We start from the raw sequence: 27,344 nt of genomic DNA on the forward strand, positions 1-27,344 counted from the left end.
CAAGAAATGACACCATGGACAAAGTTAATAGTCAGCTAATAAAATAAGAGAAGATATTTACAAAGTCAATATCTGCCAAGACACTAACATCTAGACTCTCAAATAATACCTGCAAATCAACAAGAAAAAGGTAATGATCACATAAGAAAAAATATATCACTAGAAGAATAATATGAAAAGCCAGTTTAAAGACTAGAAAACCAAAAAGCTTAGCATGCACAGGAATAAATGCTTAAAATCATTAGTAATCAGAAATATAATTTTAAATAACAATAGGTATCTCTTTACACCTACTAGACTGTCCAAAATTAGAAAGCTGCATAATGTCAAATGTTGACAGAAATATAAAATATAGGAATCCTCATGCATGGCAGCTATTTTATAGCACAATCTGTCATTACTTAAGCATACAAATGTCTATGATCCAGCAATTCCACTTCTGTGTGTATATTCCAAAGAAGCTCTCACACAGGTGTATACAAGAACATGTATCAATATGTGCCCTGTAGTCTTCATTTATGGTGATGGGGAGTTGGAAGAAACCTGGATGTCCATGGTGGGGAAAATAAATAAGCAAAATGTGGTAGCAGTTACACCATGGAAAATTCAGTGGCAGGTAGACACAATGGATTAGATATAACAGTGTATTAGCTTCCTAGAGCCACCATAACAAATTGCCACAAACCAGGTGGCTTAAAACCAGAGATTTATTCTTTCACAATCTGGAGACTAGAAGTCCAAAATCAAGACATTGGCAGGATCACTCTCCTTGCAAAGCCTCTGGGAGAGGATTCTTCTTTGCCTCTTCCAGCTTCTGGTAGTATCAGGTGTTTCTTATCTTGTGACATCATAACTCCAATTTCTGCCTCTGACTTCACAAGACTGTCTTCCCTCATTGTCTATGTCTCTGTCTGTTTTCTTTTCTTACAAGGATACCAATTATATTGAATTAAGATCCACCCTTAATTTAGTATAACCTCATTTTAGCTTTTTTGCATCTGCAAAGACCCTATTTCCAGTAGGGTCACATTTCTCAATTACTGGGGGTTAGAACTTCAGCATATCTTTTCAGGGGACATAATTCAATCTGCAACAAACATCAACAGGAACAATCTTAAAAATGTAATGCTTAGCAAAAAAAAGAAAAAAGATATAGGCAATAGCATTTAGATTTAAAAATACACATAACCCCCAAAATTATACATCAAAATTTGTAGGACACAGCTAAAGCAGTTCTTAGGAGGGAATATACAGCTTCAAATGCTTATATTAGAAAAGAAGAAAGGTTCAAATAAAAAACCTAGCTTCTACCACAGGAATTAGGGGGTAAAAAAAGGGAAAGTAAATTAAAACTAAAGTAAGCTGAAGAAAGAAAATGATAAAGATAACAGTGAAAATCAATAAAATTTTTATATGGAACAATAATTATACTAATTAATAAAACCATGAGCTGGTTCTTTGAAAAAGATCAAAAAAATTTGACAAACCTCCAGCTAGACTAATCAAGAAAAAAAGAAAAGACACAAGTTACCAAATTCAAGAATGAAAGAAGACATTACTACAGACATTACAGACTTACTAAAAGGATGATTAGAGAATACTTTGAACAACTTTATGACAATAAATTAAATAGCTTAGATAAAGTTAAAAAATTCCTTGCTCAGTCAAGAATAAATAGATAAAGCAAATATTCCTATATCACTAAAAGAAATTCAATTTGTAGCTACAAACCTTCCCAGAAAGGCACCTATCAAATGGGAGAAAATATTTGCAAATCATGTATCTGATAAGGCACTAATATCCAAAATATATAAAGAACTCATACCGCTCAATAACGGTAAAAAATGAACAATGATTTAAAAATGGGCAGAGGATCTGAATAGACATTTTCCCAAAAAAGACATACCGATGGCCAACTGGTGCATGAAAAGATGCACAACATCACTAATCAGAAGGGAAATGAAAATCAAAACCACAGTGAGATATCACTTCATATTTGTTAGAATGGCTATTATAAAAAAGGTAAGAAATAACAAGTGCTGAAGAGGGTGTGGTGAAAAAGGAACCCTTGTGCATTTTTGGTGAGAGTGTAAATTGGTTCAGCCATTATGGACAATAGTATGGAGGTTCCCTTCAAAGTTAAAAATGAAACTACCATATGATCCAGCAGTTCCACTTTTGGGTTTTTATACAGAGGAAATGAAAACAATAACTTGAAAAGATACCTGCACCACCATGTTCATTATAGTATTATTTATAGTAGATAAGACATGAAAGCAACCTAAGTGTCCATCAATAGATGAACAGATAAAAACTTGTGATACGCACACACACACACACACGAATATTATTCTGCCATAAGAAGGAAAAAATCCTGCCATTTGGGACAACATGGATGGACCTCAAAGGCATTCTACTAAGTGAAATAAGTCAGACAGAGAAAGAAAAATACAGTATAATCTGACTTATATGTGAAATCTAAAGAAACAAACAAACCAAATATGAACGCATAGATACAGCAAACAGATTGGTGGTTTCCAGAGGCAGGGGATGGGGATTGGGTAAAGGTGGTCAACAGGGTACAAACTTCTAGTTATAAAATAAATAAGTCCTGGGGATGTAATGTACAGCACGGTGACCATGGTTGGTAATACTGTATTGTATATTTGAAAGTTGCTAAGAGAGTAGATCTTAAAAGTTCTTATCACAAGAAAAAAATGTTGTGACTATGTGTGGTGATAGATGTTAACTTTGACTTATTGTGATAATCATTTCACAATATACACAAATATGGAACCATTATGTCATATACCTGAAACATACAATTTTATAAGTCTGTGCTCACTTTGGCAGCACATATACTAAAATTTTATAAGTCAATTATGTCTCAATTTTTTAAAAGACTTTCTAGAAAGAAAATTCCAGGCCCAGATGATTTCACTAATAAATTCTACCCAACATTGAATAATGAAATCATATCAATTTCAGCAAGTCAAAGAACAGGGAACACTTCCCAGATAATTTTATGAGATAAGCTTTAACCTGATACCCAAACTGGACAAATATAAGAATACTATAGGCCAATATCTCTTATGAACAGACACAAAAAATCTAACAAATTTTAGCAAATCAAATCTAGCAATATAAAAACTATCATGACCAAGTGAGGTTTTTCCAAGGAATGCAAGATTGATTTATCATCAGAAAATCGACTAATGTAATTCAAGTTAACATACTAAAAAAGAAAAGTCATATGATCATCTTAATAGCTGCTGAAAAAAGCATTTGACATAATTCAACAATTCATGATTAATACTTTCAGCAAAGTAGTAATTAAAAGGAATTTTCTCAATATGATAAAGTACACGTATTAAAAAAAAATACCCAAGCAACCTACATCTAATTTCATGTTTAATGATGAAAAACTGAATGCTTTCCCTCTAAGATTGGGAAAATGTTAAGAATGTCTGCTTTTATAACATCTATTCAACAGTCTAATGGGAATCCTAGCTGGTGTAAAAACTAAACAAACAAACAAAATAGCATGGTGATTGAAAAGGAAAACATAAAACAGTTTTTATTCACAGGTATAACATAGGTGGTGTCATCACAAAATGTAGGGAATGTGTAAAGAAAATAAATTATTACAGTAAAAGACACATTGCCATTAATCCCCAAAAAAAAACTCCCCCTCACTTCGAACATACATCCCACTGTTCTCGTCACTTTCTGAAGCAGTTCTGGAAGTCCTCTTTTGTGAGTGTCTTTACTTGCACTATCGTGGCTGCCTCAACGTCCTGAATTGACTCAAAACATTTACCTTGCATGGTCATTTTGACTTTGGGGAAGAGCCAGAAGTCACAGGTGCCAGACCCAGTGAATAAAGTGGATGAGGACACACCATAATGTTTTCATTTGACAGAAATTGCCGTATACCAGAAGCGATGTGTGACATGGAGCGTTGTCACGATGGAGAATGATTTACGGCACACTTTAAAATACACCTTGGGCCGGCCCGGTGGCTCAGGTGGTTAGAGCTCCATGCTCCTAACTCCGAAGGCTGCCGGTTCGATTCCCACATGAGCCAGTGGGCTCTCAACCACAAGGCTGCCAGTTCAACTCCTCGAGTCCTGCAAGGGATGGTGGGCAGCACCCGCTTGCAACTAAGATTGAATACGGCACCTTGAGCTGAGCTGCCGCTGAGTTCCCGGATGGCTCAGTTGGTTGGAGCGCAGCCTCTCAACCACAAGGTTGCCAGTTTGATTCCTCGACTCCCGCAAAGGATGGTGGGCAGCACCCCCTGCAACTAAACTTGAACACGGCACCTTGAGCTGAGCTGCAGCTGAGCTCCCAGATGGCTCAGTTGCTTGGAATGTGTCCTCTCAACCACAAGGTTGCCGGTTTGACTCCCACAAGGGATGGTGGGCTGTGCCCCCTGCAACAACAAAACGGCAACTGGACCTGGAGCTGAGCTGCGCCCTCCACAACTAAGACTGAAAGGACAACAACTTGAAGCTGAACGGCACCCCCCACAACTAAGATTGAAAGGACAACAACTTGACCTGGAAAAAAGGCCTGGAAGTACACACTGTTCCCCAATAATGTCCTGTTCCCCTTCCCCAATAAAATCTTTAAAAAAAAAAGTACACCTTCTCTCAACCGTAGCTCACACCCGACTGACAGCACCGAACAAGTTGAAACTTGTCACACACTGTTACAAGGTTTGATGCACCACTTCCCATGTTGAAGATCCCTGCCTTTCTTTTGAATGGCACTCGGCAGCTGCATTCACCATATTTTGTGATCACACCTCATAATTATCTATGTAGAAAATCCAAGGGAAGCTATAAAAAAAAGCTACTAATAAGTTTAACAAGGGCAAGGGATAAAAAATTCAATTACATATATGTAGACTGGTAACAAACAATTGAAAACCAATAAAATATCATTTCAATAGTATTGAAAATATGAAATACTCAGGGATAAAGTTAATAACTGCTAATATAATATTGTTGAGAAAAATTAAAGAATGTCTAAAAAATTGGAGCGATATACTATATTCATGGACCAGAAGACTCAATATTGTTAAGATGTCAACTCTCCCTCAAATTGCTCTATAAATTCAACATAATCCAAAGAGAAGTTTCAGCAAAGTTTTTTGGAGAAATTGACAAGCTTATCCTAAAATCTATATGAAAATGCAGAGGACCTAGAATAGGCAAAACAATTAAAAAAAAAAAACAAAAAAACAAAGCTGAAGAACTTAAACTACCTATTTCAGGACTTACTATAAAGCTACAGACAGTGTGGCATTGCTGTAAAAATAAGCCTATAGGTCAATAGAATAGAAAGTTGGGAAATTCACTCTTGTGTATTTGGTATATTTCTTTGTTTTGTTCTTGACAAGGTGCCAAAGCAATTCAATGGAGAAAGGATAATCTATTCAATACATTGTGCTAGAACAGCTAAACATCTATAGGGAAAAAAATCTGGACATTTATCTTACACTACATACAAAAATTAACTTGAAAAGGAACATAGACCTAAATATAAGAGCTCACACTAGAAGAGTTCTTGAAGACAACATAGAAGGAAATCTTTCTGACACCAAGTTAACCAAAGATTTTCAAAACACATTAAAAGCACAAAATATTTTTTTAAAGATAAGTTAGATTTCATCAAAATTAAAAACTACTGTTCTTCAAAATACTTTTAAAAATAAAAGGCAAACCTCAGTCTAGGAGAAAATATTTACAAAACATGTATCTGATCAAGGAGTTATACCCAGAATTCTCTAAAAAATAATAAGACAATCTAGTTGTTGTTTTTTAATGGAAAAATAACTTTACAGAGACTTCACTACAATGTATAAAAAGGTATCAAATAGGCACAAGGAAAGATGATCACCATCACTCATCATTAGGGAAAAACAAGTTGAAATCACAAGATACAACCAACTACACACCTACTAGACTGGCTAAACTTAAAAAGTTTGATGTCATGAGCTTTCTTGGTTAAGATGTTGATAAAAGGCTGACATCTTTGCAAACTTTCAAATGCTGAAGGAAGTGCTTTCTTTACTTTAATGGAATTGAATTACAAAATTCTGCCAATTTATTTGAAAAGAATAGTCTACAAACACCTGGGAACACTTTAGAACTCTTGCAAAAGTCATTTTTATCTTGGTGGTACAAAATTGAATCCTAGAGTCGCATTCTTTTTCTTTCTTATATAAACTGTATCAAGGTGTTGATCTAGTCAAACTGTATCAAGGTGTTGATCTAGTCAAAGATGAATTCATTGATCTTAGGACCAAAAAAGCACTATAACTGGAGTTTCACTAAAAGCATTGGAGAGTTTTGGTGTTCTCCTGGAGACATTTATCTTTACTTTGTGAAGGAGCTGTAGAAGCTTTAATTCTATTTTCAACACTGTGCCTTTGAGGATTGGATTTTCAACATTATTACCATAAAAATAAATAAAAGTCAATTGGATTTCCAACAGGACCTGTGTATTATCTTGTTAAAGACCATTCCACCATTTTATGTTCTTATTCAAGGTAAGCACAAAGTCTTTTTATGGGTATGTCTTGAAAAAATTAAAATTTAACTTTAACTTAAAAAAAGTTTGCTAACACCCAGTCTTTATGAAAACGTGGAACTTGTGTAACTTCCATACATTGTTAGTTGGAAGTCAAAATAGTACAGCCTCTCTGGAAAAAAGAGTTTGGCAGTTTCTTATAAAGCTATCCTTCAACATAGCCATCACGTTCCTAGGTACTTATCCAAGGCAAATAAAAAACAAATCTATACAAATACTTGTTCTGGAGGAAAGAAATTTTAGGAGTGATTCCTGCAAACGGCACACACAATACTTGCAAGTATTCCAGTGATAGACATTTTCTATATTTTGATTGTGGTGGTGGTTACATAGTTGCATACAATTTGTCAAAACTCATTGAAATTAATATTTAAAATTGGTGAATTTTATTGTATGAAAATTACACATCAATAAAGCTGATGAGATATGCATGATAAAAGATACACAATTTGCAAAAACTTACAAAAAAACCCACATACATTAAATACATCAAAGTGCTTGCTGGAGTGGAGGAAGGAAATTAAGGTGATATGGAGATTAAAGGAATAAACAAATAACAACAACGAAAGAAGAACCTTACACAGATCAATCTATTCTGGTCTTCTCCCTTACTAATAGAACCCTGATTTTGTTCAGGATGGTAATATGTTTGGAGGAAAACACTCACCTTCCCAGGTAGGGGTGTCCATGTGACCTTGTTTTGGCCACTGTGATGTAAAGGTAATGCTTACTGGGGTTTCTACAAAAGCTAAAAAATTGTCAGACTCAGCTAATATGTCCTTTTAACTGCCTGGAACATGGGTGTGAGGTGGAGGTGGAGCAGCTACATTGTGATCAGGAGGCAAACAACCTGCAGATGAAAGCCACGTGTTAAGATGGTGGGTCTAAAAGAGAGAAAGAGCCTGTGGCATGAATGATTTTATGAAGCTGCCATACCAGCTTTAGATGAAATCTCCAGACTACTTATTATGTGAGAAAAATCTGCTTCCATTCTGTTAAGCCACTGTAGTGGGGTTTCTGATATACACAAATGGCTGCAATTCTAATTGCTATAATAGCTGTATCATTTCAATGACATAAATCAAGTTGATTCTTTTATTTTTATTGAGATATGATTGACATATAACATCATGTAAGTTTAAAGTATACAACACGTTGATTTGATACTTACATATCACAATATGATTATCACCATAGTGTTAGCTAACACCTCCATCACATAATTATCATTTCTTTGTCACGGTGAAAACATTTAAGACTAAATTTCTTAGTGATTTTTCAAGTACATAATACAGTATTATCAACTATAATCACAATGCTGTGCCTTAGGTCTCCAGAACTTACTCATCCTCTAACTGCAAGTTTGTACCCTTTGACCAATGTCTCCCCAATTCCTCCACCTTCCAACCCATGGTAACCACCATTCTACTCTCTGTGTAAATGAATTCAGGTTTTTTAGATTCTGCATGTAAGTGCGATCAAACAGTATTTGTCTTTCTCTGTCTGACTTACTTTACTTAGTATAATGCTCTCAAGCTCCGTCCATGTTGTTGCAAATGGCAGAATTTCCTTCTTCTTTACGGCTGAATAATGTTCAACTTTCTATATAAACCACATCTTTAGCCATTCATCTGTTGATGGACACTTAGGGTAGTTTCCATAACTTAGCTTTTGTGAATGATGCTGCAATGAACATGGGAGTGTAGATATCTTTTTGATATCCTGTTTTCATTTCCTTTAGATCCAGAAATGGAATTGCTGGATCATATGGTAGTTTTATTTTTAGTTTATTCTGTTTTCCATAGTGACTGCACCAATTCACATTCCCACCAACAGTGAACAAGAGTTCCTTTCTCTACAGCCTCACCAACACTTATTTCTTATCTTTTGACAATAGCCATTCTAACAGGTGTGAAATGCTATTTCATTGTGGTTTTGACTTGCATTTCCCTGATAACTAGTGATGTAGCCCATCTTTTCATATACCTGTTGTCCATTTGTATGTCTTCTTTGGGAAAATGCCCATTTGGCTCCTCTGCCCACTTTTTTTTTTTTTTTTTATTGGGGAAGGGGAACGGGACTTTATTGGGGAACAGTGTGTACTTCCAGGCCTTTTTTCCAAGTCAAGTTGTTGTCCTTTCAGTCTTAGTTGTGGAGGGCGCAGCTCAGCTCCAGGTCCAGTTGCCATTGCTAGTTGCGGGGGGTGCAGCCCACCATCCCTTGCGGGAGTCGAGGAGTTGAACTGGCAACCTTTGTGGTTGAGAGGATGTGCTCCAACCAACTGAGCCATTCGGGAGCTCAGCTGTAGCTCAGCTCAAGGTGCCGAGTTCAATCTTAGTTGCAGGGGGCGGAACCCACCATCCCTTGCGGGACTCGAGGAGTTGAACTGGCAACCTTGTGGTTGAGAGCCCCCTGGCCCATGTGGGAATCAAACTGGCAGCCTTCAGAGTTAGGAGCATGAAGCTCTAACCGCCTGAGCCACCGGGCCTGCCCTGCCCATTTTTAAATTGGATTTTGTTTTTGCTAATGAGTTGTATGAGTTCTTTATAATTTGAAGTATTAAGCCTTTATCAAATATATGGTGTGAAAAAATGTTCTCCCATTCCATAGGTAGCCTGGTCATTTTTTTTGTTTCTTTTTTGTGCAGAAGCCTTTTAGTTTGATGTACTCCCATTTATTTATTTTTTGCTTTTCTTGCTTGTATTTTGGAAGTTGATTCTTTTAAATAAAACATAAAAACTAAGGCATTAAAGGGATAATTTAAGATTCTGGACTGAGAGATAAAAATACTTACATCAAGTCATTTATTCTGCCTCCCCTTCATCCTTCACAATAGGCATTTATGGGTCACCTCTTCTGTGCCTAACACCACACAAGATTCCTACCAGGAATTCACAGTCTTCAGGAGGATACATACAAGTACACAGATAAATTACAGTATAACACAGCGAAAGCCTTACATAGATAAGGAATTTGTCAACAAGAAAGACTGAAATGATACCAGGCATAAAGCCCAGATTCTTGTAGACGATTTCTTTCAGAACCTAAACAATGGTGCCTAAGTTTTTCGTTTCTTTCTGTCATTGATATGCAAATTCTTCCCTCTGACATTTTCTTAGCTTAAAAACAATTGCATACAACCAACTCATGATTTTACTTGGCAACAAAAGGAAGTGATATTACATGAATAATTAAAATCTACAGGAATTCCCAGACTACACTGAAGGCAATAATGTCAACCTAATCTACCTGATGTTTTACCAGAACTGCTGTAGCAAAACGGGTTGTAGTTCTTTACCCACGTTGTGGTAATGGTAGTAGTGAGTTGTGAAAGGGCCAAATTGTAGTCATTCAGAGGGAAAGGGAAACAAGCAGCCTGAACAATCCAACACTACATATATGTTAGTGCCAGAATAATTAAATAAGGAGTACTTCCTAATATATGCAATAGATTGGCTCAACTATAGATTCAAATATAGGAAATTCCTGATTTTCAAACATTTTTGACCTGTAAAAAAATGACTATTTCTTATGGTTTAAACTAATGTCAGGCAAAAGAAGGAACATCAGAAATAGGGAGAAAAGGGGGACTAGACCAAATTTGCAGAGGTCCTACATTGTACCATCCAGGGTTCATTTATTCAATAAATATTATTGAGCACTCTGCTCTGTGACAGCCTACAATGGATGGAAAAAGCTCAGGAGACTGAAAATAACCACAGAGGATGGCGTGAATATAAAAATTCCTAACTAAGGTGGGCCATGGCGGGAAGTCACATCCTTGGCCTGTAGCTGCCATGACAAATGTCGATCTTTACCTTAAGCGAGCCTATCTTGTCCTTTTGCATCTAAGATAACATATCCTTGGAATGTCAGAGTAATCTCTTTTTCTGGACCCCCCCAGGGGGCACAACCCACCACTCCAGAGCAGGAAACTACAAAATCCCTCATTGTTATCTTGTTCCCCAAATACCATCTCTATGTGCTGTAAAATGCCATTAACTATCCTGTACCCACCAATGTAAAAGAAGTGTGTGTCTCTCCATTTCACTTTTTATCCAATTCCAGAGAGTTCACCCGCTTTGCTTTCTCCCACTCCTGTAATCTACAACCAATGGATTTCATGTAACCTTCCTCCTTTGAGTCTAAGTATAAAATAAGTTGTAAAATGGCCATTTTCCGGAGCATTTTCTCAATCTGTTGAGACTTTGCTTCCCGGCAATTGTCATCAGTTTGGCTCAAATAAACTCTTATAAGCCTTCTCTTAGGCTGGATGTTTTTTCATTGACACTACTATAGTTCAGTCAATTAGCACATAGTGTTGAAATTAATTTCTAGGCCGAAGATGGAGACGCTCCTCCCTGAAGTGCCCAAATCGAAACTTAGGTAACTTCTGTGTCCCTGTAAATGCCCCCTTGGACCGGAAACGCAGTATATCTGGTTAGCTACTCCCCAAACACCAAGCCAACTCTAGCCTCTATACTTATTTCCTTGGTTCTTACTCATTTTCTCTTCCTTGTTCCTTATTTTTTAGCCCATAAAAGCGTCCCGTCTTCCTCCCCATTTTGCAGCTCTCTCAACCCTTGGGAATGTAGACTGCCTGCTTCATGAAGTATTAAATAAAGTTTGTCTTCTTTAATCATTTTTAACAATAGTATCAAAGAAGACAGCATCATGGGTCAGCTGTGGAATGAATGATACAGGGACAAGAAGCACCAGTCCCCCCATGTGTAGCTTTTCTGAATTGCTTTTTTTAAATCATGAAAGGGACTTGGAGGCCATTTCGTCTCAGACAGTAAATACAGAACAAGAGGCAGTTTATCGGGATATAGAATTTCTGTAATAAATGAGGTAATAAAGTTACTATCGATCACTGACCTTCCTAAAACAGTGAAACCAAAGGGCTATCCTTTTTGAGTTAAAAGCCTTCTCTCAGAGGAGGAACAATAGAGTTAATGGATATAAAACTAGGCTTATTCTCTCTTTTGTTGAAGCCACAAAAACAATAGTTTTACATTTTAGAGAGCCCTATACTTTGTCAAGCTCTTTCCAGTAGTAATAACAATGTTTTACATTTGTAAGGAGACTTACATTTTACAAAGCTGTCTTTCACAAGATTTTATTTGATTTTCTCCCAAATTCTGTGAAGTGAATAAGACAGGTATTATCATTTCCATTTTAAAAAGCATTTCATTTTAATGTAATTTCAGTCTTAAAGAAAAATTGGCAAAAGTGCAAAGAAGTTCCATATACCTTATATTCAGATTTTCCAACTGTTAACATTTTACCACATTTGCTTTATATCTATCTGTCTATTGGTCTAAAATGTTGTGGGGGTTTTTCTTAACTGTTTGAAAGTTGTAGCCCTTTACCTCTAAATACTTCAATGTGTATTTTCTAAAACGAAGCATATTCTTTTACATAACCACCACATTTCAAAATCAGGAAATTAACATCAGTATAATACTATTAGCTAATGTACAGACAATTTTCAAATTTTGACATTTTTTCTAATACTATCATTTATAGAAAAAGAAAGTTCCAAATCATGGACTGCATTGTTTTCATGTCTCTTTAATCTTCAATCTGAAACAGTTCTTCAGGTTTTTTTTCTTTTCCATAACCTTGGCATTTTTGGTGAGTACAGGCCAGTTATTTTATAGAATGTCTCTCAATTTGAGTTTTCTGATGTTTTATTTCCATTTTTTAAAGTGAGAACAGTAACACTCAAAATTTGAAAATAGCATTCAAAGTTTGGCAGAGGTAAGACTCATATATGGGTCTTTTAACTTCAATATAGTTGCCCTCCAAAATAATAACTTAATTCATTTATATGTGTACAACTTGCTTTTGCAAATAAAACAATCTGTTGTAAAAAATTTAATAAACAGAAACCCCGTTCAAAATTAAGTCAAGAGGCCAGAAGGGAGAGCTCTCCCACTCTATCTCCGTCCCAGACACCAACGGGAAGACCCTCCTTCGCAACAGCCCCTCCCAAGTCCATAAAAGAGGGACCCTCTCCTTTGTTTCTCTGGACTTGCGTGTGGTTCACAATTAGACTACATGTCCTAAACTGCAATTCTTTTTTTTTTTTTAATTATTGGTGAAGGGGAACAGGACTTTATTGGGGAACAGTGTGTATTTTCAGGACTTTTTCAAAGTCAAGTTGTTGTCCTTTTCAATCTTAGTTGTGGAGGGCGCAGCTCAGCTCCAGGTCCAGTTGCCATTGTTAGTTGCAGGGGGCGCAGCCTACCATCCCTTGCGGGAGTCGAACCAGGTGAGGCTCCCACAGAGCTAAATGATCTCACTGCTTCCTTGCCCACCCTGGAGTTTGACAAGTTTTCTGCCAGATCCAAGCTTCCGCTCTCTTTGCATTTTGAAGCTCTCCAGGCTCTAGTTGGGACCTAATTTGAGGTTTCATTCTTTTCTGGTTGAGGCCTTGCTTGTCTGTGAGCACGTGGTTGGCACTTGGGCCTGACTCCTTCGGGATCAGGATGTTCCCACTGGAACTGTGCTGGTATCTAATCCCTTTCAGTATGTTCCCATCAGGCAAGTTTCATCCAATGTCTGGCTTGACCCTCACAGACACGTGTGTGGACTAACTGATAGAAGTCTGAGAAACTAGGTTGGTAACTGTGAATAACTATGTTAAATTCTTCAGTAAACCTATGGGGGTTTGAAAAACAAACCCCTAACTTTTGGCAAAATGCTAGAAGACTCTTTAGAGACCCTCACTGAGCAATTACAATACCTTTCCCAAAGTCTGTTGATTGAAACAAAATCCAGGCTTGCTCACAAAAGTCTGATGAAACTATTCATGACAATTATAATAGACTTCAGATTGTTCTCAAAGAAAATTCTTATCTTCCTTCAGATGTTGATTTCACTCAGGCAGCTTTTAACTCTATGTTTACTAACCGGCTGAACTGAGACCTTTCTCTTTTAGTTAAAAGGACTAGGATGGAATGGGAGATAATATCCACTGTAGATTTGGTCAGTTTGGCAAAGCTGCTTGGTCACACCTTAGGTGAGTAACCTAAAATAAAAAAACTCTAAAACTCTTCATTTTCCACTCTGGCAAATGAAGATTTCTGTATAAAACCCCAAACCTCCTAATTTCTGCTATTATTGAAACTATCCAGGACATTGGAGAAAAGATTGTCACAAACTTAAGCTTTTCAGGTACCTTGTAACCAGGAAGGTGATTGGACAAGTCTGTGCTGTTTGTGTACGTAGTTGGCACTTGGGCCTGACTCCTTCGGGATCAGGCTGGTTTTACACTTTCCCTGTGCTACCCACCCTCAATCCTGAGGCTTAGTTGACTATACTAATGGCATTATTAAGACTCAGGTGACACTATTTGTAGAGATCCTCCAAATACCTTGGCCAAAAGCACTGCTGTTGGTCCTTCTACTCTCAGATCCAGTCCCTCTGGAACTCATAAAATGAAGACATCCATGTTTAAACATGGACTGCTTGACTATTTTCCAGTTAAATGTATCCATTGAATGGGGAATAGGTACTTATTTTCCCTGCTCTGCAGAGATGCACAAGGACAAGAGGGCAAGGCCACAGGTGCCTGCCCCAATTTCACGAGGACAGAACTATTGCGTTTGTCTATTGATTTCATTTTTTCAAAAGAAGATTCTGTTTCTAAGATTTTGAAAAACATTCAATGAGGTCATCTTTAAACTTACTTCAAGTAGTGCTGAATGGGAGAATAAATAAGAGAAGTAGAGGTAGAGATCTATACACTAGGTTAAACAAAAGCAAAAAAATCCAGTGACTGAAATTACTCCATGGCCGGCCCAGTGGCTCAGGCGGTTAGAGCTCCATGCTCCTAACTCCGAAGGCTGCCGGTTCAATTCCCACATGGGCCAGTGGGCTCTCAACAACAAGGTTGCCAGTTCCATTCCTCAACTCCCGCTAGGGATGGTGGGCTGCGCCCCCTGCAACTAGCAATGGCAACTGGACCTGGAGCTGAGCTGCGCCCTCCACAACTAAGATTGAAAGGACAACAACTTGACTTGGAAAAAGTCCTGGAAGTACACACTGTTCCCCAATAAAGTCCTGTTCCCCTTCCCCAATAAAATTTCTAAAAAAAAAAAATTACTCCAGAAAAAGCAATTTTTAAAAATTCAATAAACTTTAAAATAACCTTCCTAGTTTATTATGTTAGGTCTAGTATCTATCATTCTGCAGCATAAGTTCTGATATCAGTCCAGACAGAGATTACATTCCAGTTTACCTGCTGCTTTCTCCATGAAGTCTACCTGCTGACACTTTAGAAGTAACATCTTCATTCATCCAAATTCCATTATCTAGACTTCTCATCATTTCTTACTTTTTGTCTGTATTGTAGTTATTTCTGTATGTGTCTATTTCCCTACTGTATTGTAATTCCTTAAGCGTAGGTTATGTGTTTCATTCTCTTTGCATTCTCCACAGTTCTGTGTATAGCATTTTGCACACAGTAAGTGCTCAATAAACACTTGTTGAGTGAATGAGTGCAGTACAATGAGTCCCCTCATTACTTGGGACAATAAAAGTAAAACACTGTCATATGAAAGAGGCATTCAAGTTGTTCTGTGTGGTCCCAAAGGATGGATCAAGAAGTGCAAAATTTTGATACAGAAACACTTTCTTCCAATTAGAGTTGTCTAAAAATAGATCTGCTGATTTGTGAGGTTATGTTTCCTATGTTGCATGGTTTCTACCAGAAGAAATGGGATGGCTATTGTTGCCATGGTAGGGTTGAATCTTATTCAGCTCTGAAAGTCTTCTAGTGGCAAAAGCATAAACTCTGAAACCTGAGTTCAAAGTCTGGCTAAGAATCCACTTACTACCCGGGTGGTTTTTGGCAAACCACTAAATCTCCCTGTGCCACAGTTTCTGTATCTGCAAAATGTGCATAATGTCTTTGATTCTAAGATACAATTATTTGAACATTTCTGAAATCAAGATGCTTCTTACAATTATTGTCAGGCAGAAGGCACTTGTGACAATTATCAGTTCATTTGTTCCTACTTGAAATGAGCTCTGTGCAGTGTCAGTGCACCACATGTGTTGAGTTTGACTTCCTTTTAAGATTTCTTTCAAAAGATTACAATACAAATTGGCATTGAATCTAAACATTTTTGTGTATGCAAAAAGACAAGGAAAGAGCAGTGGGATATAAATTTCAGACTAGTGAACAAGTATTTACTGTTGATTGGAAGTTTTCTTTTTTCTTTCTTAATGGTAAATAAAATAATGGTAGGTGTTAAACTTGACAACACTTATATTTAGTGAATCTGGTATCTCATTGGTTACCTCATGAGGTTATGGCAAAGACTGTAAGAATTAAATGAGTTAATATATGTAGACCGCTTAGAACAGGGCCTGGGAAGAAATAAGCTCTATATAAGTACTACCGGTATTGTTATAATATTTTAATGTATTTAGTCATTATTAATTCCATCAGTTGCACCCTCTAATCTCACATCTAATAGAGTATCATAAGCGGTAAGGTTACGGGGAATACAAAAGGAAAACCAGGGGTTTCTCCAAGGTGAAAATATAGGAATCAATGCCACTAAAGTAGAAGAAAGCAAACGAGAATACGGTAAGTTCTTGTAGAACCAGACTCTTTAAACTCTTCTCAATTAAACTGAATGCAAATGAAAAGATTCTGGAAATAAAACTATCAAGGTTATGGAGGCAGCACTGGCCTTATCTCTCTTACTCTCACACTTCTGTTCTGCCACTTCTCTGTCTGGCCGGAGTTCCACCATTTTGAAGTTAAATGGCTTGTAAAAGACTCACTTTATTGTAAACACTGACTGATTCTGCTGCAAGAGGAAGACAGCCAGTGCTTTTCCAAACTTCATTGCCTGCCACGGCCTCAAATCCAGTTAAAACAACTTTCCCCAAATTGTAGATTAGTTGGGAAAAGATGTTTTGCATTGAAGCAGGGTAATTCTGATCCCAGCTGGCTCCATCTCAGAACAATTTGTTTGGATTTTCAGCCCATGGTGGGCTTTGTGGAATGATGATTATTGGAAGAATGCAACATGGAGATTTCCACTTGACAACTGCTACTTTGAGTTCTCAACTCTTCTTGTTTCCTCCCTAAGAAACAGGCAGTAAGAGAGGCTGTGGAGAAAAAGGAACCCTCATACACTGTTGGTGGGAATGCAGACTGGTGCAGTCGCTATGGAAGGCAGTGTGGAGGTTCCTCAAAAAATTAAAAATAGAATTATCATATGACCCAGCAATCCCTCTGCTGGGTATCTACCCAAAAAATCTGAAAATATTTATCCATAAAGATATATGTGCTCCACTGTTCATTGCAACTTTGTTTATAGTGGCCAAGACATGGAAACAACTAGGGTCCTTCGATAGATGAATGGATAAAGAAGTTGTGAGATATATATATATATACACATATACAATGGAACACTATTCTGCCATAAGAAAAGATGAAATAGTGCCATTTGTGACAACACGGATGGATCTTGAGATTATTATGCTAAGTGAAATAAGTCAGACAGAAAAGGTAGAGAACCATATGATTTGACTTATATGTGGTATATAAAACTGAAAACAAAGGAACAAGACAAAGAAACAAAAACTCATAGATACAGACAATAGTTTAGTGGTTACCAGAGGACGGGGGGGGGGCAGGAAGGGAGTGGTAGATGAGGGTAAAAGGGATCAAACATATGGTGACGGAAGAGAACTGACTCTGGGTGGTGAACACACAGTGTGATAGATGATGTATTACAGAATTATACACCTGAAACCTACGTAACTTTACTAACAATTGTCACCCCAATAAACTTTAATTAAAAAAAAGAAACAGGCAGTAGGATGTATAGGAAATTAAAGGCTAATTGGGTGTGCTGCTTCAGCTGAGACCACACCTACCATAAGTATTGTCCCCTAGTACCGTATTTCCCCGAAAATAAGACTTGTTCGTATATTAATTTTTGCTCCAAAAGATGCATTAGGGTGTATTTTCAGAGGATGTGTTAGTTTTTCATGTACAACAATCTACATTTATTCAAATACAGTCATGTCATCTTCTGGAACATCGTCATAATGCACTAAATGCGTCTGTCTGGCTGACGATCTTAACTGGGGCTTATTTTCGGAGTAGGTCTTATTTTGGGGGAAAACTGTTTGTCAGCTCCTGCTTTTCAACAAGCAATAATTAGGCAATCATTTATTGAAATTCACTAGTCCTATTACAAGCATTAATTTCACTCCTGCCATAACCTCAGTAGGGTCAAGCAGTGGGGGAAGGGCGGTAGAATGGGGGGAAGGAGTTGAGGGGCTAAGGAGACATTCTGCAGTCTCTCTTGCTCCACGACACCAACGGGCTACAGAAATGAAGGATCAGTAAGCTCTGAAAGTATTTTATTTAGATCGTTACTCTGTCTTCTCCACGTCCCTCCTTTCCAGCCCTAAATTCAGTCCTCATTACACTGGAGTGACAACCCAGGTAGGAAAGATTGATTTTCAGTAGGGCTGCTTTAGGTGTGTGCTTCAAGGCAGATTCACAAAAGCAATCATCTGTACTGTAGGAGGGTAGAATTTATACTATTCAGAGGAGTGTGCTCTTGTTATGGAATAATGTCCCTGTTATGAGGTACGTACGACTCAACCTGTCCTGTCTCTATGTTAAAGACTTATGATTAGGATAAAGTACAATTTTAAAGTTCTGGAGCGTTTTAGAAGGAAGTTGCTTGATAAACACCAGGTGTTTTCATATGACTAATTTGATTATTGTGAGGCAACTTGAGGAAGTATTAGGATGTCAATCTGCTTTAAAGTCACGTAGATGGTACTGAAGGCACATACCAGGAGAAACAAAGAATGTTTCAGCTGTCATTTACACCATATATTTTTTCTGATTATAAAAAATAGTACCTGCTTATTGTGGGGGGAGTATACAGAAATCTGTAAGTTTTGTAGCAAAAATAAAATCACCTATATTTCCATCACCCAGAAAAACCTGATGTTTCCTTTTTGTCTTTTTAAAAAACGAATACATACATAATACATGTGATACAAAAATCATATTGCATATGTGGTATTTTTAAACTTTTCATTTGGAAACAGTTTCAAACTTACAAAAGGTTGCAAAAAAAAAGCACAAGAAACATCTGCATACCCTTTACTGAGATATGCTTTATAGTTAACATTTTACTTCATCTGCTTTATCATTTGTTCTATCTATCTGTCATGCAGGGTGTCATGTGGGGTCTCTGGTCCCGCTCCCCACATAAGAACGCAGGACATGGTGAGGCCAAAAAGGAACACCCACGGAGGCATAGATAGGAGAGTCATACCACTATATTCCCGCTGGCGGCTTGGTTGGAGACACAGGAAGCCGGAGCCACACAATCTGCAACCTGCCGTCTACTTCTCTCTGCCAACCAACCTCACTTGCTAACTGCAATCTGCTCTTGCTAGCTCAGCCACCATCTTCCTGCTAGCCCCCATTGGCTGCTAGCGCAGCCACGGCAGTTATATTAGTGGCCAATGGCTCACTGGTTACAGCTGATGGCCAACTAGCCACAGCTGATGGCCATCCAATCACATTTGATGGCAATTTACTACCCGAATGAGCACTGTCGTGCGGGGTGGCCTGCGGGGCCTCTGGTCCCACTCCCCACATAAGAATGCAGGATATGGCTAGGCCAAAAAGGAACACCCACGGAGCCATAGATAGGGGAGTCATACCACTATATTCTCTCAGTGGCCAGGGCGAGACACACGCAGCAGTAGCCACACGATCCACAGTCCGCCATTCACTTCTTTGCCTGCCAACCAACCAATCAATCAATGCAGCCCCGCAGTTACATCAGTAGCCAATTGGCTAACCGAATACAGCTGATGGCCAACCAATCACAGTTGATGGTCATCACTACTGGAGCCAGCACCTCCAGGCGAAGCCGAGGGCCTGGAAACTGCCCTCTGGGACTCTGTCCCCATAAGCACCTTTCCAGGGCAAGAACCTGGAAACTGCACTCGTGGCTCTCTCCCCACACTATCTATTAATCATTTATCTACCTATCATCTATCTATAATTTAAACATGAGTTACATATATCATGGCTCTTTTACCCTAAATACTTCAGTATGTATTTCCTAAGAATAAGGATTTTTCTCTAACATAACCACAATTGTCAACTTTATAAATTTATATTGATTTAGGAATTTTATCTAATCCACCATCCATATTCTAATGTTATCAATTAAGCCAAAAAATGTCCTTCTTCTCGACTTCCGGAAAAATGGCAGAGTGAGGTGAGCCTCTGTAAAGCTCCCCTGGAATTTACAAAGAATCAAACAACAAAAACTCCACAAAGGACTTCCTGCACAGCAGACAGGCAAGACGAAGAGGCCCACTACCGATTGAAATCACCTACAGGTGGGAGATTCGCGCGAGTGGAGGGAGGAGGGAAGGGAGAAGCAAGCGGAGACGGAGCCGCGCGGGCGCAGGACGCAGACCTCGCTCAGTGCACCGAGCTCGCTGCTTCCCGGAACTACCGCAGCTGCGGGAGAGGGAAGAACTCGGACTGCTAGGGCTCTGCCAGGGCTCCACAGGGCTGAGGGGACAGCATATAACACGGCTGAACCCAACGCTCACGGCAGAGACCTCGGAGAAAAGACTGAGGGAAAAAGGCTGAAAACGGTGGTTTAAGCCCGCACTGCCGAGCAGAGAACGGAGCCTTAGGCACTGAGACTACCCGCCCCCTCCCTCCCTTCCCAGAGCTCGCCCCGCCCCCACCTGCCCGGTGCTAGAAGCGAAACAGTAGCAGTGTCAGATCAAAACAACAGAAAATTTGCTATTTTGAGAACTGTGGACCGCAGACACAAATTCACAGCCCAACTAGTTCCGGCAAAGGGGAGAGATCTGTGGAAGCAGGACCGGCTGTGGTGGTGGTCGCCGCCATTGCTCTGGTCCACCTCTCACAACTCACCCCGCTCCTGACCCCACCTATCTAGGCGGATCCCTGCAGGAGTAAACAGAACTGCTGAAACATACGGGCTCTGAATCAGGAGCTGGAAGAGCTTTGGAACACCAAAGCTCTCCGCATACCCACCCGGACACTGCGCCCTGTGACCTAGATGAACTATTAACAGAGGAGAAGCCCGTCTCCCAGGGAATCCCCCCATTGTGTGAGAAGTTGGAATAGTGCAGAGAAAACATAGAACTACCGTGTGGGAGAAGAAAAATAAGTTGCAGTTGGAGAAATAATAAAACATTCTACCAACAAGTACTGGCAAACAAAAGAAAGACCGCTTTCTATCAACCTGTTGCAGAAGTCACTCCTGTAGATGTCTAGGAAGAGAAATAGTAAACCAGTAATCGCCATGAATAACCAAGGCAACAAGATAGCTCAGAAAGAAAGTGAAAAATCTCCAGAGAAGGCACTTAAAGATACAGAAATATGTGACTTAAATGACAGAGAATTCAAGATTGCAGTTCTGAAAAAACTCAACGAGATACAAGAAAACACAGATAGGCAGTTAAATGAACTCAGAAACTCAATCAAAGAACAGCATGAGCATTTTACGAAAGAGATTGAAATTTTAAAAAAGAACCAAATAGAATTTCTGGAGATTAAGAACTCAATAGAAGAAATTAAGAATGAAATAACCAGCTTAGGTAGTAGAGTTGACCAGATGGAGGAAAGAATCAGTGACATCGAAGATAGAAACCTGGAAATGACACAGATAGAAGAAGAAAGAGACTTGAGACTTAAAAGAAATGAAAGAACTCTACAAGAACTTTCTGACTCCATCAGAAAGAGCAATATAAGAATAATGGGCATACCAGAAGGAGAAGAAAGAGAGAAGGAACAGAGAATATATTCAAACAAATTGTCGATGAGAACTTCCCAAATTTGTGGACAGAACTGGACCCTCGAATCCAAGAAGCAAATAGAACACCTAGTTACCTCAATCCCAACAGGCCTTCTCCAAGGCACATTGTATTGAAGCTGTCTAAAATCAACGACAAAGAAAGAATCCTCAAGGCAGCCAGGGAAAAGAAGACGGTAACTTACAAAGGAAAGCCCATTAGATTATCATCAGATTTTTCAGCAGAAACTCTACAAGCCAGGAGGGAGTGGAACCAAATATTCAAACTATTGAAAGAGAGAAAACATGAGCCAAGAATAATATATCCAGCAAAGATATCCTTTAGATATGAAGGAGGAATAAAGACCTTTCCAGACATACAGAAGCTGAGGGAATTTTCTAATACACGACCTGCACTACAAGAAATACTAAAGGAGGCTATTCGACCACCATCAACAGGGACAATTTGTGGCAACCACAACTCAAAAAGGGGAGAGTAAAGGCCTGAACCGAATATGGGAATGGAGAAAGTAAGCGTGCTGAAGAAAATGGAATACTCTAAATATCAAACTTTCTTTTACATAAACTTAAGGGTAACCACTCAAAAAAATCCAGAACTGAAATATATACTGAAATAAAAGAAGAAACAGAGGAAACATCATAGAATACCACCACACAGAAATAATAGACAACAACAAAAGGCAAAGAAACAATGGAGACACAGCCTTACCAGAAAACTAAAGATAGAATGACAGGAAATCCTCACATATCAATAATCACCCTAAATGTAAATGGACTGAACTCACCAATAAAAAGGCACAGAGTAGCAGATTGGATCAAAAACTAAACCCAACCATATGCTGTCTCCAAGAGACACATCTCAGCTACAAGGACAAGCATAGACTCAAAGTGAAAGGGTGGAAATTGACACTCCAAGCAAATGGTACCCAGAGAAAATCAGGTGTAGCCATAATGATATCAGATGAAACAGACTTCAAGGTGAAAAAGATAACAAGAGACAAAGATGGACATTTCATAATGGTGAAGGGGACTGTACAACAAGAAGACATAACAGTCATCAATATTTATGCCCCCAATCAGGGAGCACCGAAATACACCAAGCAACTACTAACAGAACTAAAGGGAGAAATTGACCAAAACACAATTATACTAGGGGACTTAAATACATCATTGACAGCTATGGATAGATCATCCAAACAGAAAATAAATAACGAAATAGTAGCCCTAAATGACACATTAGATGAAATGGACATAATTGACATTTATAGAGCACTTCATCCTAAAACATCAGACTATACATTCTTTTCTAGTGTACATGGAACATTCTCAAGGATAGACCATATATTGGGACATAAAATCAGTCTCAACAAATTTAAGAAGATTGAAATCATACCATGCATATTCTCTGATCACAAGGCTTTGAAATTGGATATCAACTGTAAAAAGAAAGCGGAAAAACACAAATACATGGAGATTAAACAACATACTTTTAAAGAAGGACTGGGTCAAAGAAGAAATTAGAGGAGAGATCAAAAGATACATAGAAACAAATGACAATGAAAATACATCCTACCAAAATTTTTGGGATGCAGCGAAAGCAGTTTTAAGAGGGAAATTTATCTCATTACAGGCCTATCTCAAGAAACAAGAAAACTCTCAAATAAATAACCTCATGTTACACCTTAAAGAACTAGAAAAAGAAGAACAAGTAAAACCCAAGGTCAGCAGAAGAAAGGAAATAACAAAAATTAGAGCAGAATTAAATGAAATAGAGAATAAAAAGACAATAGAAAAAATTAATGTGACAAAGAGCTGGTTCTTTGAAAAGATTAACAAAATTGACAAACCCTTGGCTAGACTTACTAAGATAAAAAGAGAGAAGACACTGATTAACAAAATCAGAAACGTAAAAGGGGAAGTTATCACGGACACCACAGAAATACAAAGGATCATCCAAGAATACTATGAAGGACTATATGCCACCAAATTCAACAACCTAGAAGAAATGGACAAGTTCTTAGAAACATATAGCCTTTCAAGGCTGAACCATGAAGAACTGGAAAATCTAAACAGACCGATCACCAGTAACGAAATTGAATCAGTCATCCAAAACCTTCCCAAAAGCAAAAGTCCGGGACCAGATGGCTTCACTAGTGAATTCTACCAAACCTTCAAAGAGGATCTAATACCAATTCTGCACAAACTCTTCCAAAAATTGAAGAAGAGACAGTACTCCCTAACTCATTTTATGAGGCCAACATTACCCTGATACCAAAACCTGGTAAGGACAGCACAAAAAAGAAAACTACAGACCAATATCTCTGATGAATACCGATGCAAAAATCCTAAATAAAATTCTAGCAAATCGAATACAACAATGCATTAAAAAGATTATTCATCACGACCAAGTGGGGTTCATCCCCGGGGCACAAGGATGGTTCAACATCCGCAAATCCATCAATGTGATACATCACATAAACAAAATAAAGGACAAAAATCATATGATTATATCAATTGATGCAGAAAAAGCATTTGACAAGATACAACATCCATTTATGATTAAAACACTTAATAAAATGGGTATAGGAGGAAAATACCTTAACATAATAAAGGCCATATATGACAAGCCCTCTGCTAATCTCATAATTAATGGAGAAAAACTGAAGCCCTTTGCTCTACATTCTGGAACACGACAGGGATGTCCCCTATCACCTCTGCTTTTCAACATAGTGTTGGAAGTCCTTGCCAGAGCAATCAGGCAAGAGAAAGAAATAAAAGGCATCCAAATTGGGAATGAAGAAGTTAAATTATCACTCTTTGCAGATGACATGATGCTATATATTGAAAACCCTAAAGACTCCACCAAAAAGCTATTAGAAACAATCAACGAATACAGTAAAGTTGCTGGCTACAAAATCAACGCACAAATGTCCATTGCCTTCCTATATACTAACAATGAAATCTCAGAAAAAGAAATACAAAAAACAATTCCTTTTGCAATTGCAGCAAAAGTTATAAAATACCTAGGAATAAACTTAACCAAGGATGTGAAAGACCTATATGCTGATAACTATAAGACATTTTTCAAAGAAATTGAAGAAGACACAAAGAAATGGAAAAACATTCCGTGCTCATGGATTGGAAGAATCAACATAGTTAAAATGGCCATATTACCCAAAGCAATATACAGATTCAATGCAATCCCCATCAAAATCCCAATGGCATATTTTAAAGAAATAGAACAAAAAATCATCAGATTTGTTTGGAACCACAAAAGACCCCGAAGAGCCAAAGCAATCTTAAGGAAAAAGAACAATAATGGAGGTATCACACTTCCTGACTTTGGCTTGTACTACAGGGCTACAATAATCAAAACAGCATGGTATTGGCAGAAAAACAGACACATAGACCAATGGAATAGAATTGAGAACCCAGAAATAAAACCACATAAATATGGACAGATAATTTTTGACAAAGAAGCTAAAAACATACAATGGAGCAAAGACAGCCTCTTCAATAAATGGTGCTGGGAGAATTGGATAGCCACGTGCAAAAGAATGAAACTGGACTGCTATTTGTCACCATGTACCAAAGTTAATTCAAAATGGATCAAAGACTTAAGCATAAGACCTGACACAATAAACTGCATAGAAGAAAACATAGGTACTAAACTTATGGACCTTGGGTTCAAAGAGCATTTTATGAACTTGACTCCAAAGGCAATGGAAGTAAAAGCTAAAATAAACGAATGGGACTATATGAAACTTAAAAGCTTCTGCACAGCAAAAGAAACCATTGACAAAATAAAGAGGCCACCAACTGAATGGGAGAAGATTTTTGCAAACAGTGCCTCCGATAAGGGGCTAGTATCCAGAATATACAAGGAACTCATGCAACTCAACAACAAAAAAACAAACAACCCAATTGAAAAATGGGCAGAGGACTTGAAGAGACATTTCTCCAAAGAGGACATACAAATGGCAAATAGACATATGAAAAAATGCTCAACATCACTAATCATCAGAGAAATGCAAATCAAAACCACAATGAGATATCACCTCACCCCAGTCAGAATGGCTATCATCAACAAGACAAATAGTAACAAATGTTGGAGAGGCTGTGGAGAAAAAGGAACCCTCATACACTGTTGGTGGGAATGCAGACTGGTGCAGCCGTTATGGAAGGCAGTGTGGAGGTTCCTCAAAAATTACGAATAGAATTGCCATATGACCCAGCAATCCCTCTCCTGGGTATCTACCCAAAAATCTGAAAACATTTAGAGATAAAGACACGTGTGCTCCAATGTTCATTGCAGCTTTGTTTACGGTGGCCAAGACATGGAAACAACCAAAATGTCCTTCGATAGATGAATGGATAAAGAAGTTGTGGTATATATACACAATGGAATACTATTCGCAGTAAGAAAAGATGATATAGGAACATTTGTGACAACATGGATGGATCTTGAGAGAGTAATGCTGAGCGAAACAAGTCAGACAGAAAAAGCAGAGAACCATGTGATTTCACTGATATGTGGTATATAAACCAAAAACAACAAAAGAACAAGACAAACAAATGAGAAACAGAAACTCATAGACACAGACAATAGTTTAGTGGTTGCCAGAGGGTAAGGGGGGTGGGGGGTGGGGGGTGGGAGATGAGGGTAAGGGGGATCGAATATATGGTGATGGAAGGAGAACTGACTCTGGGTGATGAACACACAATGGGATTTATAGATGATGTAATACAGAATTGTACACCTGAAATCTATGTAATTTTACTAACAATTGTCACCCCAATAAATTTAATTAAAAAAAGAAAATGTCCTTCATGGCATTTTCCCCCTCCAGCACAGAATCCAGTCTAGGGTCAGGTATTACTTTGTTGTCAAATCACTTCAACCTCTTTTATTCTGGACACTTTCATAGCCTTATCTTTTCTAACACTGACATTTTGAAGAGTGCAGTGCCTCCCACCCCTGCCCCTAACATACCACATACCTTTATTCTTGTTATTGAATGCTCCTTATTTTGCGTTTATCTGATGTTTCTCTGTGATTAGATTGTCAAGTGTTCTCTGCTGGGATATCGCGTAGGTCTGATTCTAGGCTTTTTACGCAGCTTCTGATGGTGTTACTAGGAAGATTAGTAGTCATCCAGGAAATGACTTGCACTAAAGTATTACTGCTCAGATAATGAAGTCTGGTTAAAAGGGGTTTATTAAAACAACTAATTTGAAAACGTAAGAGAAGTATTTTGTTGGAGTTCTTAGTACTTAATTTGGGGTTGTGATGACTAAACTTTCAAATCTTTGTTTTTGAGCATTGGATGTGCAATCATCACCCAGTGGCAAGGCACAGTTCCAACGGACATTCTAAAGAACTCCCTTCCTGCAAGTCGCCACACATTCATTTCCCTCCGCTCCTAGCTAATTTCAGAAACCATCTGGTGATGAGCAGGGGGCCTAGATTTGCTGTATCTGTCGGGGATGGAATCTATGAAGGGCTGATAACTATTTCTTAATAAGACTAAAAAGCGTGGCTTTCTTTTCTGGCCATACCCCTAGTGTGCACGGATAGGTACTGAGAAGGTCCCCCCCGGGTCCATCACTGCACTCTAACCAGGGAATGGCTTTGTCAAGTCGTGCGGAAAGACGCGGTACGGGCGGGCCCAAACAGGCCTCAGCGCAGGGCCCGAGAGCTCTGCAGGCCCGCTGGAGGGCAGCAGAGATGTGGGCGCCGCACAAACACGGAAAGCGGGGGGCAGCTCGAGGCAGCAGGAGCCACGCGGGCAGCCGGGCGCAGAAGTTAAGAGGTCAGTACAGCGCTGCCAGCTGGCTTTACGGCTGTCGGCAGATTGCTTTGCGGCA

General features: G+C 38.5%; 1 long non-coding RNA gene across 1 annotated transcript; it reads right to left on the minus strand.

Annotated features, from left to right (window-relative positions):
- Positions 1-27,227, minus strand: LOC141570053 (uncharacterized). The gene is made up of 4 exons (XR_012493813.1): positions 26,477-27,227; positions 11,692-11,741; positions 9,395-9,481; positions 1-1,087 (listed from the first exon to the last, which is right to left on the minus strand). It is a non-coding gene; the product is annotated as an uncharacterized LOC141570053 (long non-coding RNA).
- Positions 27,228-27,344: the final 117 nt, after the last annotated feature.

Source organism: Rhinolophus sinicus, linkage group LG02 (assembly GCF_036562045.2).
Source record: "Rhinolophus sinicus isolate RSC01 linkage group LG02, ASM3656204v1, whole genome shotgun sequence".
Lineage (NCBI taxonomy): Eukaryota > Metazoa > Chordata > Mammalia > Chiroptera > Rhinolophidae > Rhinolophus > Rhinolophus sinicus.